Source organism: Armigeres subalbatus, chromosome 1 (assembly GCF_024139115.2).
Source record: "Armigeres subalbatus isolate Guangzhou_Male chromosome 1, GZ_Asu_2, whole genome shotgun sequence".
NCBI classification, from domain to species: domain Eukaryota; kingdom Metazoa; phylum Arthropoda; class Insecta; order Diptera; family Culicidae; genus Armigeres; species Armigeres subalbatus.
Window position 1 is genome coordinate 152782577 of NC_085139.1, and position 20416 is coordinate 152802992.

The 20416-nt window shown below is 39.2% G+C and overlaps 1 protein-coding gene across 1 annotated transcript in view; it reads right to left on the bottom strand.

Annotated features, from left to right (window-relative positions):
- The window catches only part of LOC134206638 (homeobox protein homothorax-like), a 240411-nt gene that overhangs the window by 208610 nt on the left and 11385 nt on the right, over positions 1-20416 (bottom strand). The gene's annotated exons all lie outside the window — the stretch shown is intronic.

Consider the following 20416-nt stretch of genomic DNA (forward strand, 5'->3'; position numbering starts at 1 on the left):
CAAAAAGATATCAAATTAAGTAATCACAATCGGCGATTTCTCAACATTAAAACAAGTTATCAATTTGCTCTCAAACTTTGTTCGGGAAAATAATGTTTTAATCAGGGCATTTTCTATTTGAAAATTACATTTGCTTTTACAACCTACTTTTCCAAATAACTTATCAGTCCCACCTTAATCAATAATCATTTTTCATCGTATAAAGTGCAATGATTTCTCCATACCCGAATCTGAAAAACTGTACTAAATTGACCTTTCTCGTGAAAAATTCATCTTGTTTTATAATTCAAGTCTATTCATGATTACATGTTTTTTATGCCTCTAACTATTTTAAACATCGAGGAAAATGAAGCGGAAGAAACGGATGATTGGCCAGAATTTGATTTTTTGATTGTTTGTTAAAAAACAGATAGAGGCGACAAAAATACGAGTTCTTTTGAAAAGTAGACCTTTAATAAATTAATGATACGAACTTTTGCCGGGAAGAATAATTGTACAAAATTTTGTAGTTTCTCACTACAAACATATTACTTTCTCAATTTTAGAGTGACATAATTTGGATATGACCATCTTCTTCTGTATATAATAAAAATGAGCTGAGATTTCCTTCCTGACGATTTAACTCGCGAACGGGTTGACCGATTTGCAAGATTTTTTCCCTAATCGATTCATTTTGGGATCCGCAAGGTTTGTATATACAAAAAGTTTGTGAATTTAACGGGGAAATGTAAAAAAAAAATTATAATACTATTTTAGGTCAGCTGTTGAGGAAAACATAGCAAACGCATGGAAATTGATCTAGAGTGCGGTGCTGCAAATAGTTCAGTATATGACATTTGCAACACAAACACACAGGCAAAATCTGGGTATTTTTCGCTAGTTAAGAATAAAATCAGCAGTGATTCAAATTGTTCGGGGCTGTCAGATTAAATATGAATCTGAAACATTCATTTTCCCTACAACTGCTCCTATCCCATTTTTTTTGTTACCCCTCAAAATACTATTTTTGGGCAAAAAAAATCGTGGGGGAATGGTTTACATAATTGTTTTTTTTTAATATTTGTATCGGCCTTTTCTATATTTTAGATTATTTGTAGATTCTGATTTTTTTCCTTTTCTCATTGGTTATAATTTCTAAACGGTTTTTCTTAATTCGATCATGCTCTCCCAGTATGAATATTCAGTATCGTATTAAACTAAATATTTAATCGACTCATAGAATCATATCTACCCTGGAGCATCTTCGATTAAAGTTATAACGATTTTGTCAGCTAAATGAAGTTCACGCCTGGCCACCTTGCGGCGTAATTGTGTAACCCAACTGCACCTTTACCGGCAAAACCATCGCAGGTAGGCCCTTCCAACGTGCCAACAACAGGTGTTAAATTCGGTTGTACAACACTGATGATGGGCCAAGATGGTGCTGGAAGGATATCAATTTTTAAATTACTGCTCTTCCGTGGCCCCTCCTAATACATTGACGATATCTTAAGCCTAGACAGGCAGTACAAGACAGCCAAATGTCGTACCAAAAATTTACGACTGTCGTAAAGTTATTGCCGCAACAGAGCCGCACGCTGGGTGGACGGGACAGGATCGACCCAGACTGACAAGATGAGGAAAATATACTTACGCGCACTCCACTCTACCACCCCGAGTTTGATGTGTGAAGCGGGAAGATTTGTTCCCTCTCTTTCCCGTAATCGCGCTTACAAACTTGACGGTTGTCAACGTTGACGCATCGGGAGACGACAAGAGTTCAGGTCTATTTCAAGGTTCCCGACATAAAATTTTTTATATCGGAATTACTTTTTGGAGAGATGATGTGACACTCTCGTAGATCCGAGATACGCATCATCGGCGGCGGCACCCATCACACGTCCCCGTCGCAATTGCACAGCAAGGAAGGGAAAAGCATTTTAAGTGCTACAAAATGATTATTATTGTAAAAATTTATAGCGCCTTTGTCGACTTTTACGAGCGAAGTCGTATCGTTTGGTGGCTATTTAATATCAATCAAGTATCAGATCATTTGATTGTGAATCAGTGTGGACGGGTAGAACACTGACCTACATGTATACCCCCTTGTCTAGTAAAAATACTGGGTACAGGTGTGAAGTGTACACCCGTGTGCCTTAGACGCAGTGGATCGTAGATCGAATCCCATCATTGAACATTTTGACATCGACAGTAAATCAGTGTTAAAAATATTAGTTGCTTGTTTTTGGTGGATTTCAGATCAACGTGTGTTACAAGTTCTGAGCGTGTACAGCCCTCAATGGAACCGCTACTGCAGCCTCTTGGGATTTTTTGGATGATATTCAAAAACTTAATCAAAATAATTGTTTTTATTGCAGAATCAAGCGTTGCTATTCTTGCAGCGGTCGGTGAAGTGGAACAGAAAAGGGCTCAGCAGCTGGGTTATAAAGGCCGATTGTGCGGAATGCATCACATCCAGAGGACACGAAAACACAAGCGAATGGGAACGGAAATGGAGCAAAATATTTTCATTCATTCGTCGTCGTGGTGCTTCTTCTTGCATGTGGCTGCCGTTTTCGTGGAATCACCAATGCTCTTCTGTCTGTCAAGAAGATGCTGCAGAAAAATGACTAGAACAGGAATCTGTCGCTTCGGTTATTTTTAGTCGTGTTTCGGGAAAAAATACATCAGGGCTGAGAGTGAAAAAATTCTAAATATTGATTTCGACGCAGACTTTGAGGCTCCATTAGTCACACGGTTGACCATTGCATCTGGTAAATGAAATATAGCTTTTTGTGGGAATGAGCAGGGCGTCGCAAACATTCGTCGCCTGATGATTTTCCTTTAAACTGTTTCCAAAACGACGATCAAGTTGTTTTTATTCCAAAGTTTCATGGCTTGCTGCGACTAACGGTAGTTTAACCCAACAAGTACGTTTGTGATGATCAACTATCATGGCAAGTTCGTCGTTTTTGATTTTTAACGAATAGAAGTCACTGTATGTGGAATTATCCTGCACCCTAATAATGATATTTCCGACATTGCGTTTAATTATAACATGGACTTGTTTTGAGCTTTGAAAGAATTTTACCTTTAAACATGAAAAACCAAATAAAAACTTCTGATGTCTCTCACAAACTAGGTGTATTCATTCATGTTCCGTCGTAGAAGTAGTTGTCACGAAGGTTATTTTAAAGACGAGTACACTTATTCAAGAGTACTTGAAAATTAAAATGATATATAGCATGCTTGATTTAATTGCAGTGAACAGGGCGAAGGCAAGGAACTCACACATCGTTTCCCCGTCTCCCCAGCCTGCTGAGATAAGTTGAAGTATGTGAAACAACGAAAAAAAAATTCGCACCATAGCAGCAAACCAAATTAAAAGTCAAACGGACAAAAAGAAAACAATTTCATAAAGCGTAAGACATGTGGGATGAAATTTCATTTGACATAAACCTAAATTCCTCACTGCGGAGTGGATCACGAATCTCTGCGATGTGTGCACGTAGCTGTATTCGACTGCTGTCGTCATAATTTGCAAAGAAAGTTCACATTCCGAAATAGCACGCAGATTGCATGCAACAGTAATCGGAAAACGGTGATGTTCCAGACTGTCATTTCTGTGGAAAACCTGATAGTCAGTTGAGACTACAAGCTTCATCACTCGACAAAGAGTATCTTTATGTTAAATTCCACACATCTTGTTTTTATTTAATATTATATCAAATGATAAAGCTCGTAATCTAAACAAATTAAAGCTGAACTCTTGAATGCTAGCTGTATATTAGCTTTCGGAAAATTTGATGGCTGGATGGCATTGAGCTTATTTACTGGTGTTAGCTTTGACTATGTGTCGTGCAAGTCCTAAAGTATATCACTAAAACTACATTCCTGTGTATTTGAAAAATCCTGCTTTCTATAGCATGCTTTAGAGTCATACGAATCTATTTGAAGTGCACATTTAGAGCCACAAAATGTTAATCATCATTAAACACATCAACATCATTAAATTCGGGATGAATCACTACTCTTGATGCTCCATATACAATGTTATAGAATAAACCGAGATAATGCTCTGATTTGTAAGACCTCCGTAGCCAATGACATTGATCCCAAATACGGAACAAAGCATGTTACTTTTAGGACATTATTTTAACTTGTTTGGATGTATTAGCGAATAGGGTGACCAGAATAGTTTAAAAAATCAAACAATTAAAAAATCTAATACTTTACTAGCACATTTATGCCTTTTTCGTTTTATGTTGGTTGAGAAAGAAAAAAATCCCTTTTTTATTTACTCAGAATAGTTCACTTATAGTGCTGATATAAAACAAGAACACCCGATCAAATTTTATCACTTGCGTTAGAATTCAGCCAATAAATCATTGATAAGATTCAATCAATTACTAGACCGATGTTTTATTCAGGTTGAATTTTCCCATTTCCTTATTTTTGTAACCAAATAGGATCAGGCTGAGACCGCTTTCCATTCAATCCCCTAGGAACCGAACGTAGGTTTGATGAAGTTGGCTATACCTGGCTCAAACGTATACCATCGTACCAGTCACGTTGCAACCAACCCAATGCTTAGTAGATGAAGGTTGGCAACAATCTACTGCTAATCGTTTTACAATTTTCATTTCCACGAATATAAAATATTCATTTCCTTTTTCACATGATTTTTTCATTAGGAAAAGTTGCCGGCGATTGGCGGTATCACCCCCCGTTCGTTATAGCAATTTGCTATTTAGCCTCAAACCCGGCAATCCGAGTGTGTGTTCACTCGTTCTAACCTTCTATGCGATTGCCGGATACCATCACATGGCCAACAGCCAGTAACCAGTTCAAGCAGTCGGCAGAAGTGACCAAAACAACAACAACAACAACGACAGAGACTGGCGAGCTCTATAATTGACGTTACCTTTGTACTTGACCCAACCCGTTGTGGGTATCATTTAATAATTATCTCACCAATTTTCTTTTACGGTACATTACTGTTCGGTTCAACCTGTGCCACAAGACGTGAACTATACGTGGTTTGGTGGATAAACGTGAGGCTCTGAGTAGGAATTACTAGCGTGTAGCACTTAATCGGCGATTTAACTTGCTGTAACTCGTATTTCCCCACACCGTGAACATGTTCCCCCAAAAGGGCTCCGGTTTGGCATACGCTGGAGGTGCTCTAGATTGGACGCTTTTAATATCGTGAGTAAACAAATGGCAAATATCGATTTTCCTCCAAATTTCCATGGTCATGTATTTTTTGGTTACAACATACACCATCATCGGAACGCGCGTGGTTTGTGACACACCAATACTGGAGAAAGTTCGCTGCCATGTCTATTAGGGCTTGACCGCTTCGCAGCCGGTCGCGTCGGTTGTTACTCAGAACGCTAGTGCTAATGCAAGGGTGGCGCGCGGTCCATAAACGTGTTGTTCAGCAATATTGAATGAAAATGCAAAATCATCAAACATAGTGCGGTTCTACGTTGTTGGTAGTAGATTGCAGGGATTACGACTGGGAGAAAGCGGAAACCTGTGTTTCTCATCCCTCATACTTCAATGTTGCGAAGGTTAGTACTTTAATGTAGCCTAACTTCCCGTATATCACCCGATTAGCGATGACTTTCAAGGCTTCCGGACTATCTGCACACTGTCGGTCGGCTTGGCAGAAGTTGATGGACAATGGAGGGGTGGATTCGGTGCTTTCTGTGGTCCGCACCACTAGGATGCTCCATCCAGCAGAGCCCGAGACTCAGGAAACAATGACGAGACAAACACATTTCTATAAATCGGTTTGATGCGTTTTACTTGTAGTCACGTAATGAAAATAAATTGCATTAGATAAATTTACTGTGTTAATGGAAAATGTAGCAGTCAGTGTTCAACCCCGTCTCGTTCTACTTTTTGCTGCTCGCAACACTACCCGAGACACGAGCTTGTACAAGGGATCGGTCGAATGGGTTGAGTGCTTTCATCCCATTCTACCGAATCCGACACCAGTGGAAGCTGAAATCCGAGGACATTAAATCTCGAGAGTTATGTGAATTTGATAAACAAAAGTTTTAAGAATCGCTCAAAACTCGCAGTTTTTTTGGAAAACTAAAACAACAAAATCTTTGGAGTTATTAAGCTATCTCAATGAATCACAACTCGCTTATTGTTAACCACTGAGGATAACTTCATAATTGCTGTATTTACGAATACTCAATTGAATTTGGCATTTTTAAATCAATTAGTCTTAAATAAAAGATGTTTTCACTTTTCCTGGTTTGTTTCTCAAATTCCTTGTTTGTTTTTGTTTTGATTTTCAACTTCATTAGATATCCTATGGAATGAAAATCATGTGAGCTTTTTTTTTGTTATGCTTTTACAACAGTTAACACGCATGGCAACAAAAAGAGCTGATTAAATATGATGATCAATGATGAGAGAAATTTGGGATCGTAGTTTCTCTGAATAAAAAAACATATTATTTAATCCATCTTGCGATGGTGGTGCCTTTCTTGAGCATTATCAAATAAATGTAATGAGAAAAACACATTAGAGAGCATTTCAGGAAGATGGATTTATTATTAGCATTTCCATCAATTTACATTTATTTGCATTCTTTCCAAAACATTGCATTATTGGCTGAACAATTTAAAAAACATGTTTTTAAAATAAATATCTTGGCTGTGCACATGCACAGCACATGTTTCAAAATGGACAAATTGATATGAAATTTGCGAAAAAGAATCCACGTGTCTTGGAGGGGCATGATATTCTTGGATAACAATCAAGCTTTACTGTAGATATACAACAGTAAAGCACATGTGGTGATTAGACAAATCAAGCATCCGAAAGATAGGGTAACGATGGTATTTTGGACATCTGAATATATTTTGGACTTTTGACTATATATTTTGTTTATTTTGTTACATAAATGTGGTTATAAATGTGATTATGAAAGAGGCCAAAGAGACACATGATTCCTATTTATTTAAAGAAAGCTTAGTCGAAAAACACGGAAAATATAACCAAAAGTCCAAAATATATTCAAATGTCCAAAATACATCATTTACCCTATACAATTTGCAAAAAGAGCTAATCGTGGTGGAGGTTGGTACTCGTACCCCATCAGAATGGCTTTCCGCAAACGTGACCTTTAAGTGGTCTTCTTGTGTAGAGGTTATCACGCCTATCTAGAGAATAGGGGGTTGAGGGTTCGAGTCCCTCCAAGACACGTGGATTCCTTTTCGCAAATTTCATATCAATTTGTCCATTCCGAACCATGTGCTGTGCATATGCACAGCCAAGATATTTAACAAAAAATGATTTTCGTACGGCCGAATTGCCGAATAATATGCAATTAATTGTAATCATTATATCAAGGTCCAGTCAGTTTCCCTGGTTTGTCCCTGGGTGCTGCGGATAGAGCCGCTTTTCTGCGCTCAAGCTAGTAGAGGGATAATTTGAAATCACTCCCATAAACAAAATTATTTTGCAATAACTTGGCTGTCAAACATTTCCCGCTCTTCGAACCTACCGACGGTTTTGAAGCATTGTTCTATCCAAATCTACGCTGATGATGTGCAACTTTACATTGGACGACATGGCCCCTGTGTTCGTGAATTAGTCAGGATGGTGAATGTTGATCTCGAGCTAGTTGCGGACTGGTCAAGGCGCAACGATCTACACGTGAACGCATCAAAAACCAAGGTTTTGATCATCACAAGTCGGCGTCGTAGAGGCTCTGAATCTATACCAAATCTTGTTATGGATGGTCAGAACATCGAGTTCTGCGAAAGTGCGAGTAACCTCGGATTTATCTTCCAGAACGACCTACAGTGGGAGGACTTTATAGCACAACAATGTGGGAAGATTTACGCAAGTCTTCGTACGTTATAATGCTGTGCTCCAGCCGTAACAACTATCACTAAGCAGATGCTTTTCAAATCGCTTATCCTTCTACATTTTTTATTTGGTGACGTTCTACACATCCGTCCTAGTGCTAGTTCCCTTAATCGCCTCCGTGTATTACTGAGCTGCTGTGTACGATATGTATTCAATTTGACCCGTTATGATCATGTGAGACACTTGCAACAACAGCTTATCGGATGTCCGTTGGAATATTTCTACGCACATCGTTCATGTGTCTTCTTGAGGAATTCAATGATAACACAACTCATTACCAACTGCTTTAAAACGTTCTTCATCGGCAGCAATTTTCAAGAGAGGCTGCATCGAATTTTGGAATCATATACAACGTTAAATAATTACGTTAGAAAAGAATAGAATAAAAATTAGAATAAGACATTAGAATAACACATTAGGCAGATTTGATATCGTGATTTGAAAAGGAGGTAATAATTTAAAAGATTTGTATCTTACGCTACTGGACAATAAACAAAACAAACAAACAAAATTTTATTTGCTTTCATTTTAAAAGATTGCTTTATTGGCTGAACAATTCAAAAAACATGATTTTAAAATGTATCTTCAAGTGAGATTTTTAGCATAAAAAACAATAATTTATTGATAACTCCGTAACGCTATGGATAAAGATAAGATCCTTAAAAATACGTGAGTTGTCTACCCACATACATACACACACAGACCGACATCGCCAAAGTAACATTTAGTCGAATGGACATTTAATTTTTTTGGGACGTTTTGTTGAAAGTGAGAATGGTCGAGCCTAGAAGACTAGTCACATATAAAACGAAACGTCCGAGTATAAATAAAGAATAATCAATTATATAGAGTGCATATTAAGTGAAAGAAGGAGTATCCATGAAAATAACAAGAAAAACTTCACTACAATGAACTTCCGACAAATTATTCGTTGCCCACCTAATCGTCCTTTCGACGGAACAGCAATCGATCAAAAGTCATTCGACCAAATTTTCTTCGTTGAGATGTCCTAAGCCAACCGGATCCGGTGTCTACATTAGCCTCTCAGGCATAAAAACGCTATACGAAGTAAGAAAAACTTCCCGAGAGTTAACGAACCGTAAGACCGCTGGGAAGGGCGGAATCACGGCCGAGCTTCTGAAAATTAGAAGGGACTGGCTGAACGAAAATGTCCTAACTACAACAGAACAGACTCGATTGTGCTTTCTGGAATTCTGTTCAATAGACTGCCCCCGTTTGTGGGGAACTTCATCGTAGAAAACCAAAGCGGTTTTCGAGTAGAACGATCAACAAAGAACCAGATGTTTACTGTGCGAAAAACACTTGATCATGTCCAGGAATACAACTTAGAAACTCATCATCATCTCCAACCTGAGCGACGTCCAGCTATCGCTTTAGATTTAGGTCGACTTTATTGAGGCTGCACCGCCAAGAGCTTCAGGATCTACCTCTGCTGCGATGTCCCGCTGAGTTCCAGTCTAATGCTTGTTTACAGATTTTGTTTCCGCCCACGTAAGGTGTGGCCGACCAGCTCCACTTCCGATCCCGAATTTCAGTTGCCAGTTTGGCTGCTGATGACAATGACAATGGAGCTCGTTGTTTGAGATCCATTTGTGATGCCACCAGGCACGAATTGCCTGCCTCCAGCCACGCAGGCAGGTGTTGATAAACACCTGCAGCAGTTGGGTGTTCTCCACTAATACACACCATGTTTCGCTAACGTATCACAGCACAAATTTCACGTTAGAATTAAACATTCGGATTTTGGTGCGTTTCAGGGCGCCCCACATACATCGTGATTGAGATGGTCGAAAGCTTTTTCGCAGTCAATGAACACCAAATAGGGAACTCTTGGAATTTACTGACCTGCTCCAGAATGATACGGAGCGAGACAGTATGGTCCACGTAGGTTCTGCCGGCACGGAATCCGGCCTGGTGCCGCCGGAGAGTCGCATTGATCTTTTCCTGAATCTGGGCTAGGATAACTTTGCATAGAACTCTGAGAAAGGTACACAGTAACATAATGCAATTGTCTTCAGAAGACCCGTGGAAGCGTGAGAATTGAAACTTGTGAGGACAAGAGCTACGTTAGGTGCTCCTTCCCGGATGTCAACTCACCATTTCGTAGCCCAGTCCCAGTACGACTAAGTAAAACGCAACGGACTGTGGCATCTGATGCTATGAAATGGAATTCAGGACAAGCATATTAAAATATCTGAGGACCAGGACATCCTATTCATTTGTGACGTTAGATGGATCGGAGCAGGACGATAAGTCAGTCGATGGAAGCGTAGTCCGTACGGTGGCGTTTTGGGAAACGCGCCTCACCGACACGGTTGCCTGAAGACGACTGACAAATCTATTCTCGGAGGCATGATCAGATGGACTGGCAACAACTACAATAACGAATTATAAATAATCTAAAAAATAGATTATGTGAGGATTCTGTATAGCAGAATACCACAGTAGATCACGGCACAGTAGCGGTTACCAAATAATACCAAATAAATATACGAATAAAAAAAACAATAACCACTAACCAAAACCAAAAAAAGAACAATAATAACTAGAGAAACGGAATTGTCATCAATAAGTCATACATGTTCATACATTATTGATGTAGATCGCAGAGCAGTGCTAGAGACAAGGCAATGTGCCTTTTAAACGGGAGATTAAAACAACAGGGCTGATCATAAGCTCTATCAAATCTAAGTAACTTGTGGCTAGCAGAGAACGGGGCAGTCCAAATGGTGTGGTCCTGAAGTGGAAATGGATGGAATGCGATTTGAGGTTGTTGACGAATTCATATACTTCCTTACATGTGATAAGGATGTAGACCACGTGGTAAAAAGGCGTGTCACTACTGAAAGTAGCACTTTCTAAGGATAGTGTGGCCAGCTAAAGTCTCACAGCTTACAGACACGGACAAAACCAACTCTGAGCACATTGTTGATGCGTCCAAACGCCCTATGCGGCCATGAATCATAAACGTTCATAGGTGCAGACTATCGAATTGTTCATAAATGCAGACTTTCGAAATACTGCGTTCAATATTTGGCGTTGCGGTGGAAAATGGTTTATAAAAGTATTTTTTTATTTAATTATAGGATTACGCCGCTCAATCTACACAATTAAGAATTCCAGAACTGCCTGTACCGCAAATTTGATAATTAATTGGCATAGGTAGTTCGATCGAGTTATTATTTATGAGAATAATTTGAAAACAATCAATGACCCACTGGAGCAGTTAAATGGCCACAATATCAACTGTCCGTTTCGGAACCATAACTGTTGTTGCTTCCTAACAAATTCCCTCCGACAGACCAGGTATGCCATGTGTCATGTGTCAGTTTGAGCCCCGTACTGCACATGTTTGAATCGAAATAAAGTTTAACCAGCCAAGGCCTTCTCGGACCGCAGCTAAGAAACCGCATTATTTGCAGTAATTGCCACGCTGTTGTTGTCATGTGGTTCGTCTGTTTTTGCACGATTCAATCGCTCAGATTTTTTAAACCATTTATTTGTTATTCGAAACCCTTTTTTTTTGTCTATCTCTATCGTCAAGATGTGACTCAGGATTGTTCCCTTATAATGCAACCTTTAATTGGCATCTTGGTTTGGAGCTGAGGTTAAGAGGTGCAACCATATGGTGCCACAAAGCAATTTTTGGCACGCTATAACTGAATTCATTTTTCCGGTTCTTTCGTCGATTGTTATCTCTTGACCCTTTCTGGTATGGCAGTTGCAGTGGATTAAGGAATCATTTACCGTTGAAAGCTGCTTGTCGGCAGTCGTTCTCTTTATGACTGTCGACCAACGCCTAGTGATCTTGTACGCACAAATCAAAAAAGAAAAAAAAACTAAACAAAACACAACTTCACACGAATATAGGTACTATTTATATTGAAACCCAAAAGGATAAGTGCCGGTCCAGAATGAAGCGTCTATAGCTACCGGCCTAGCTCAGATAAGCCATTAAAATTTCACTTTCATCTGTTGACCGAGGTTTTGGGAGAAGGGTTGTTCAAACGAGTGAAACGAAAACATAGGTCACAACACTTCGGGAGAACAACACACACAAGATACATTATTTTGTTTGTGCAGCACCTATTTTCTGATCCGGTGATGCTGTAGGAGTGCCACAGGGCCCGAAATCACACTAAATATCGGTGACGCAAAATTTTGCTCCACATTGAACCCAATGACTGTTGGTATTTGCCTTTTGAAAGTTTGTTCATCTAACAGCAGTCAGAGCGTGGTGGTAGTAATTGTGAAGGAGGAAGATGTGCTTACCTTCATCAGTGTATCCCGCATGTATAGGAACAAATTCAAACCTGGAATGCAGTCGGTATCACTAATGCCTGGTTTCGGCTCATGTTTTGGCACCGCTCCGAGCAGAGTGGTCCTCCACAGGACGGCTTCATACTGTCAGCAGAAGAAATAGGCACTCGTTGGCATCGCCCGATACGTTGATTTTTAGTGAGTGAGAATAGGTAACGGGCAGTGTGAGTTAACAAATATCATTTTACTGGCTCACTTGGTAAGAATGGAAGAACCGACCGACCTACCGGTTCCATTCCGGCAGGTGTGATGTTTGATCGTTGCCATTATCTGATCCAACACTTGCACTCTCTTTACTAATGGTTCGGCTCACTATCCGGATGAGGAGAGGTTCTGTTCCGTCATTGCCGGCGTGCTGTTTTATACCAGCATAATTTCGAAAAGTCTCATGAAAGGACATTTCGTTTAATGGCTCTTGAATGAGTAGATCGGCGTTGAAAATCATTATTACGAATACTTTCAGTAAAAAACGATTAATTTTTTTTTTGAAGTTGTCATTAGTGAGACATGGTATGTATCAGTAATGAACGTTTAGAAGCTACAAACACTTATCAACAGATTCTTGCGGTATATGTACGATCAATACCAAATTTTCAAAACGACTTATCTGCTTTTGTAAAGAAAGATTCAAACGTCGGTTAGACGAATCTGAAAGCACTCAAATGCAAACCTGTTAATGGTGTTAGTTCCGTGGGAGTGCTTTCAGATTCGTCAAATCGGCGTTTGAATCTTTGTTTTCAAAAGCAGATAAGTCGTTTTGAAAATTTGGTATTGCAATGTTCATAACCAATTCCAATAGTTGAATCAGATAAAAAGGATCAACTATCTATATATAAAATGATAAAATGTCTCGCTCATCGATTGCTCAAAATGGGACAGTGCCAGGCGTCAGAACTTTGCATTATGATTTTGTCAATGGACGGGAAAATTTGCTCAATCATTGCGGCGGCGGCGGCACTGGCTGCGGCTTACAAAGTCCGAATCAATAAAATGGAAATGATATAGACCTAGACACATACAATAAAAAACCATCAGTATACTATACGTATGACACTGCCATCCAAAGCGTGAAATCATGACGATCCTATTTGAAAGTATCGGAAGGGAGCCTACCACATTGCCGCATTCTCGCTCAGCCCTACGGTGGGGCTGGGACCATCACCCAGCGCAAAGGAGAGACATCGCAAAAGCGCGACCTGTCCTATGCTTTAGCTCGAATTTGCACTTGTGTATGTGTGTATAAGGTGCAGGTGACGCTGATGGTCATGATGAGAGAAATGATTTTCTGTTTTTGACAGTTTAATACACTGCGCTACGTCATCACTCACTATTCCTCGGGCCAAGATCCGTTCATGGCAGCAACGCTTTCGGGGGGAAACCGGGACATAAAAAGTAGGTACTGAGCGTAGAAAGATGAGGAAGAATATTTTTGATGTCTCACCATCAGGGGCTTGTCGCTACTCTTTTTATACAGTCTACGGGGAAACAGCTGATCGTCAATATCATGGAAAGAGCCTACCATTTTTTTGTGTATGCGCTGGGGCAATGACGATATAATTTGTAATAGGTTTTCGAACCAAAAAGGTATTTTATCCTTGAATACGATGAATATTTTTTATAAACCATCTGTCTTACGACTCATACGACTGCTTGGCTCTTTTATAAACAACTTCCTTCTATGACATGGTTTGCAACTAAGTTTATGCAGCATGCAGCTTTAAAATTAAATAAAAATAAAAATAATATTCGACATATCTGTCTTAGTTTGGCCTCTGTCTCAAATTCATCATATTACGTTCAGCAGTAGTCAAATGATGGCCTTGAAAGTATCACAATGTCACATTTCGTTTGAATTTGAAATCATGGATTTCAGAGATGGATGAAAATGTTTCGATTTATATGGGTAACGCAAAACGTTCGCCGCAGACGGTTGAGGAGAATGAGTGTTGTGATTCCGAAGTTTTACGTTATGCATACCTACAACGCAACGCAGCCAGCAACCACCAGAAAGTGAGACAGAACCAGGATGAATTTAAATTTTAAATGTTTTATTGTTTCTTTCGCAGACGAGCAAAATCGATTAAATGCATAAATATACGGACCGTCGTCGTGCCCGTCACCGTCAGTATTATCTTTTAGTCAGATTTTACCATGGATAGTCATCATGACATAAGCAATCGGCGTGAATTTGTAAGATTAAGCCCTGACCTTGTCCACCGATCCGACATTACTTCTTCCTTGATGTCTTGATTGTTTTGTCCGTCAACTGAACTACTTGAATGACTGCCGTGCCTTGGATCAATTGCATATTTGACTGACTGTGACTATTTATTTCAAATTTGGTCTCGATGTTCATTGAGTGTTTGCAAGTAGGTATGTGTCGGGTCTCACCTGCTGCACTACGTTGCGGGGCAACGTAATCTTGGGGGTAGGATCTCTTCAGGTGAACGTTTATATACGTTCTCAACATTTCAAGCCCTGTGTGGCCGTCCTGTAATCTTGCATTCAACCATCATTTTTCATTAGTCACAATGAATTCACAGCGCTGATGCCACTCGACACATGAAGTTTCTTCCACTGTGGCCGTGGCTCGGAATATTGGAATAAAACATAACAGAATAAAACATTCACCGCGCCTGAGAATTGAAAGCAAACGAAAACTCATGAACCGTCAGTGCAACAACGCGGCTGTTAGTATACTTCGCAAAAGGTTTCATTGTGGCTGAAGAGAAGCAGTCACTATAAATATTAAATTTAGAATCATTACGGCGAAACGAGTTTCGCACATTTTATTTAAACTCTCAATTTAAATGAATAACAAGTATGCGGATATGACATGCAAAATAAAAACAAAACGCTCCCTGCAGTTTCGACTGAGTGCAGCCTCTTCGTTTGAACTGGACCTCAGCGAAGAGGGGCTACTTGACAGAGTGCAAAATTATCATCTTCTTCGACTAATTGTAGCTCGATATTGACAAGCGCTGATAGTTTTGATAGCGCTTGGCATATTTTTAATTTGAGTAGTTTGATTGCTTAGGATGAAATCACCAAACATACCGTTTATTGGCGTAAGATGTAGCTCCGTGCACTTCAACAGCTACTTGAACAGCATATAATGTCGGGATAAAGTTGCGACGGCTGTAAACAGTTGGTAGACTGACTAGCCGTGCCAATTTGTGTACTTTATCCTCGTTTTTTGCCAGTGAAATCGAAACTATGACTTTGGGCACGAAAAAGATGACATGCGTACGTTCATCCAATCGGTTAGACGCGTTGAATACACTTCTTTAGATTTTTTTTAAGGTGCACAAGACTATGATAGTATACTATCAAGTCTTGTGCACCTTCAATAAAATAAAATCTAAACAAATGTATATATGGCTTGAATCTAATTTCACAACCCTTGAAACTTTATTGATGGTAAACTGTTGATAAATCCGACGATTACGTTGGAGCTCATTACTTTTATTTCCAGCTAATTTATTCCAGTTCACCTGAACTATATTATGGGCTTTATCTTTTCTATAAGGCACTTTTCATAACTATAAAGATTACCCTGCAAAATTTCAAAGACTCTTGGGACTACAACAACAACAACAACAACATATAAATAGCAGATGAAATACGCAGATCCGGAGATACATTGGTCTTATGACACTGGTTGAGGGGCCGGATAGCATGGTCATTGAGGCAGAAGAATAGCTAATGTTTGGCAGTATTGAGGACCCCGCAAATCTCGCAGGTTTTTTCGGAAAATGTTCCTACCAAAACTGTGTGAGAGTCGAGGCCGCTACGCAGACGAGAAATAGCCCCTCTCTGCTTCAGGTTATGCGGATTGGTAGATCGTTCCATGCCGCTAGGGGATTGCGGTCTCAAACCTTAGCTTTCATTCAGTGCTTCCACAGTTATTAACTGCAAGGTTTCTATGCCAAGTTACCATTTTTGCATTCGTTTATCGTGAGGCTGATGACACTTTTTTCCAACTCGAAAATCTCCTAGACTGAACCGGGAATCGAACTTAGCCTCCTCCAGCATGGTTTCGCTTTGTAGCCGCACATATTATCGCACGGCTAAGGGAAGCCCCAATCGAGATCTATGTAAGCTAAACTCACATTCAAGTCAAAGTGCACAGTTGACATCGAGATTTCACGGCACTGGTTATCATCCAACTATGTTCCAAATTTTCCAGATGATGATCTTCCCGATCCAGGTTGTTGTGTCCGCCAGAGGGGCAGTCAGGCAGTCAGCAGTAGTGTAGCCAGGACTCCACAGTGCCCTGGGATCCAGGCAAACGACATGTTCCTGCGCTTATTAGCGGGGATTCTCTGGATACAGAAGTGCTTAGGCTACTGGCTCTGTAGTGTGGAGATGACACTGGCTAAGTTCGAGAGGAGAGTAAAAGTGAAGCTTGTCCATAATTATTCATTGATCGTTGTATTTACATGGATATTAAACAAAGCCAAGCAAAGCATTAACCTGGGTTTCATCCGACGAGATTGCTACACTGGGAATTGATTCCGTCACCTGCGATTGTGACCTGCAACCGTCGACGTATTTCCTCGGCTTCATAGATTACAAGATTATATAGTCTAATACTCTGTTGGAACTCGGAACAACTCTCGCGTGTAGTGATTATGGTAGATATTGATAAATTGTTTAATAAACGAATATGTATAATTTTAATACTAGTTAATTTGTGGACGCTGTAGCGCCCGTGGCAAGTGTTTTTTTTAATCAAAATTTTCAACGTCTATTGTCTGTGATTTTTTCATCAAATGCTGTGTCTGGTTGTCTAAGGTTGTCACTGGTTTTGTTTTCAAGCATCTGATAGTAAAAAAGAATTGAAGTGTCAAATATTTTAATTTTTTTTGAGAATTTCTCCGCATGCTGCGTCTGGTTGGCTAGTCACCGGACAGACAAACAGGGCTATTATATATATTATAGTTTTGAAAGTAAAATATTCAATATGCTACTCTATTTGAACGAGAACAAATATGAACGAGAACGATATATTTTGCCTAAAAATGTAGGCACCCTATAGTCTGACACAGCAACGAGTTGCGAGAGTGAATCGTTGCTATGGAAAGGAGTTCGATGTTTGGAATTCAGTTTGCTAACGACTTTTGTGACGACAACACGAAGCTTCCTACACCGGTCGTTTGCTTCAAATTTTTAGTATTCGGCTGATGCGATTTGTGCGGGATACGACATGACGCAGTCGGTAGAACTTTTGTTTTATAACTGGCACATGAAAATGGTGCTTGCCACATCCATTAATGTGCTAGTTATTTGGTAAGTATGCTCACATTTAATTTTGTGGATTTATGTTGAAAAAAGTAATGCATTGCGGAGCGAGCAGGTCTCCAAAATCAAACAAAAATAATACCGAAGCGAGCAGGTCTTCGAGTGTAAAAAAAGATAATCCCGGAGCGAGCAGGTCTCCCGAGGATAGAAAAATGTTACCGAAGCGAGCAGGTCTTCGAGTGCTTAAACAAAAAATTAATCCCGGAGCGAGCAGGTCTCCCGAGGATAGAAAAAAAGTTACCGGAGCGATCAGGTCTCCGAGGCATTTTTTGTTTGTGTTTTCCGGAGCGAGCAGGTCTCCGTGGCATTTTTTTGTTCATTCCGGAGTAAGCAGGACTCTGATGTATTTTTTGTTTATCTCTGCGAGAGTGGGACTTCCATTTTGACGTAGGATACCGTCTGTGTATTCTTTACAGGAGTACACTTTGCGAATGCGGAAATAGAAAAGCAACATGAAATTAAAATACACTGAGAAAAATATTTATATAGATTATATATGTCGTTTATGATATTTTATTTAGAGACTGGATTCGAAAAAAAGTGAGTTTATTTAGCCGATTTGATCAGATCAGATTTCAAGTCGGAAATCGGGTTCGGGGTGATTTAGTTATACGATTTGGATTTGGCGATCTTATTAGGAGATTTGATTCGGAGCTGTGAAATTTGTTTTGAAGATTAATCTTGGATGAAATATTAAATAGAATATCAGTTCCTCTAGGATTGAATTTGGTAACTCCGTTGGGAAATTGTATATGGGTGTTGGATCTGAAGTGAATCAATGTGGTTCTAAAATTTGGATACAAGATGATGTAATCCGATTGGATAAATGGATACGTTTTGAAGGATAGATTAAAAAAACTTAATTTGAGAATTTAGCGTGATAAACATTAGTGAAGTTCATCAATGTTGTTAACGAATAACAAATTTAGATGATTCAAGTTGTATACTGTTGTTGTTATTAGTTTGCAACAGTCGGAAATTTAACTGCAACATTATTTTTCCTGTTGTATTTTTCAAAAACTCTGTGCGATGCAAGCTAATCTATATATTATATGAATATTAAACAAGGTATTCATAGTTTTATGATAGCAGATATTCTAATAAAGAGTAGAGAAGAGAAAGGATGTAGTGATTATGGTAGATATTGATAAATTGTTTAATAAACGAATATGTATAATTTTAATATAGTTTTGAAAGTAAAATATTCAATATGCTACTCTATTTGAACGAGAACAAATATGAACGAGAACGATATATTTTGCCTAAAAATGTAGGCACCCTATAGTCTGACACAGCAACGGGTTGCGAGAGTGAATCGTTGCTATGGAAAGGAGTTCGATGTTTGGAATTCAGTTTGCTAACGACTTTTGTGACGACAACACGAAGCTTCCTACACCGGTCGTTTGCTTCAAATTTTTAGTATTCGGCTGATGCGATTTGTGCGGGATACGACATCGCGGAACTCCGAAAAAGTTTTCAAGTACTGTCATCGGTAGTGACCGTTCGAGAAAACAACAAAGCAAGATCGAGAACTGATCTAATGGCAACGGCGTTTGGTGTGAAACATAGGAAACGAATTGGAATGCGGAATGTGTTACTATTAGCTCAGCAAAACTATCGTTGGGACATAATTATATTTCACCTACTTCACGATAATTCAATTTTATATGCCGACCAGGGTTTGCAAAAATCGTTCTCAATAGATAACGAATAACGATAAAAGAAAGGCAAAACTGATCCGAATCATAACAAACCATAATAACAAATTTATCAACCTTGTATACAAGTGAGAAAATACAGAATCGGATAGGCAGCCCCCACAGAGAAGTGATGATTCTCGCTTTGTTCTCGCTCATTTTGTGTTGAGGATCGCACAGCTGTGTAGAACAAGTTAAAAGGCATCACCAGAGTCAGTGTTCCCCTTTTTTGAGCTTTTTAAAAGAAATTTATCATGAGGTAAAAGTCTTTACGGTATGCTACATATCGTATGTGTATGAGATGATAAGTGAGAGACTTTTTCATTCTCTTTTAGATTCAATCCCTGACGCCGACCAATGCTGTCGAGTTATGGGACAATAATTGTTACAGTAAACTCAATACCATCGTGGATAAAATTTTGAAGAGTGACACATGCCGCCTAGAAAACCCAGCTGTGAAGAGAACGTTCGTTGAAGAACTAGGCAGCGTAGAACAGCAGTGGACATCAAGAATTCCTTTATCGAAATATGCGAAAACAACCTAGGTGAGCTGCGCATTCGACGGAAGAGTGGATTATTGATTAAACCTGGCAACAATTTGAGAAGTGTAGAGACGCAAAAGCCATGATAGAACGTGCAAGAACCAGAGCAGTCAAATTACGAATGCTGTCCACGGTATACGGCGCTAGCAGAGAGGACAAGCGAGCGTGAGTAGATTCCTTGATCAAACAAGGGGAGCGAGCCACAACAACTGGCGATATTCGATATCTAAGGATGCCTGAGTAGACCAAGGATGTTCGAACACTTTGAACAACTTATTAATGTTTTGACGCCGGATCAACCATCTAAACAATTTTGATAGGAATTATTATTTCTGATAAGAATTAGATAACAATAATTTTAAGTAAATAGGAATTCCAAACCAAGTGTAAAATTGTAATAAGAATGTGAATAAGAAAAATGATAAGAAATTGAAACTAGAATTCAAATTGGAATAAGAAGTAATAAAAATATGATGAATTAATTTGTAAAATAAGAATTTATCATTCTACATAATAAGAATTTATGAATCATTTTATTTTTATTTTATTCGCCCAATCGATTATTTAATTTATTTAAGATCAACTTTCCCAAAGAACTCTTATTTTTGACGCCTTTCAAGTTTGGGCTACCATTTGCCCGATTTTAAACGAACA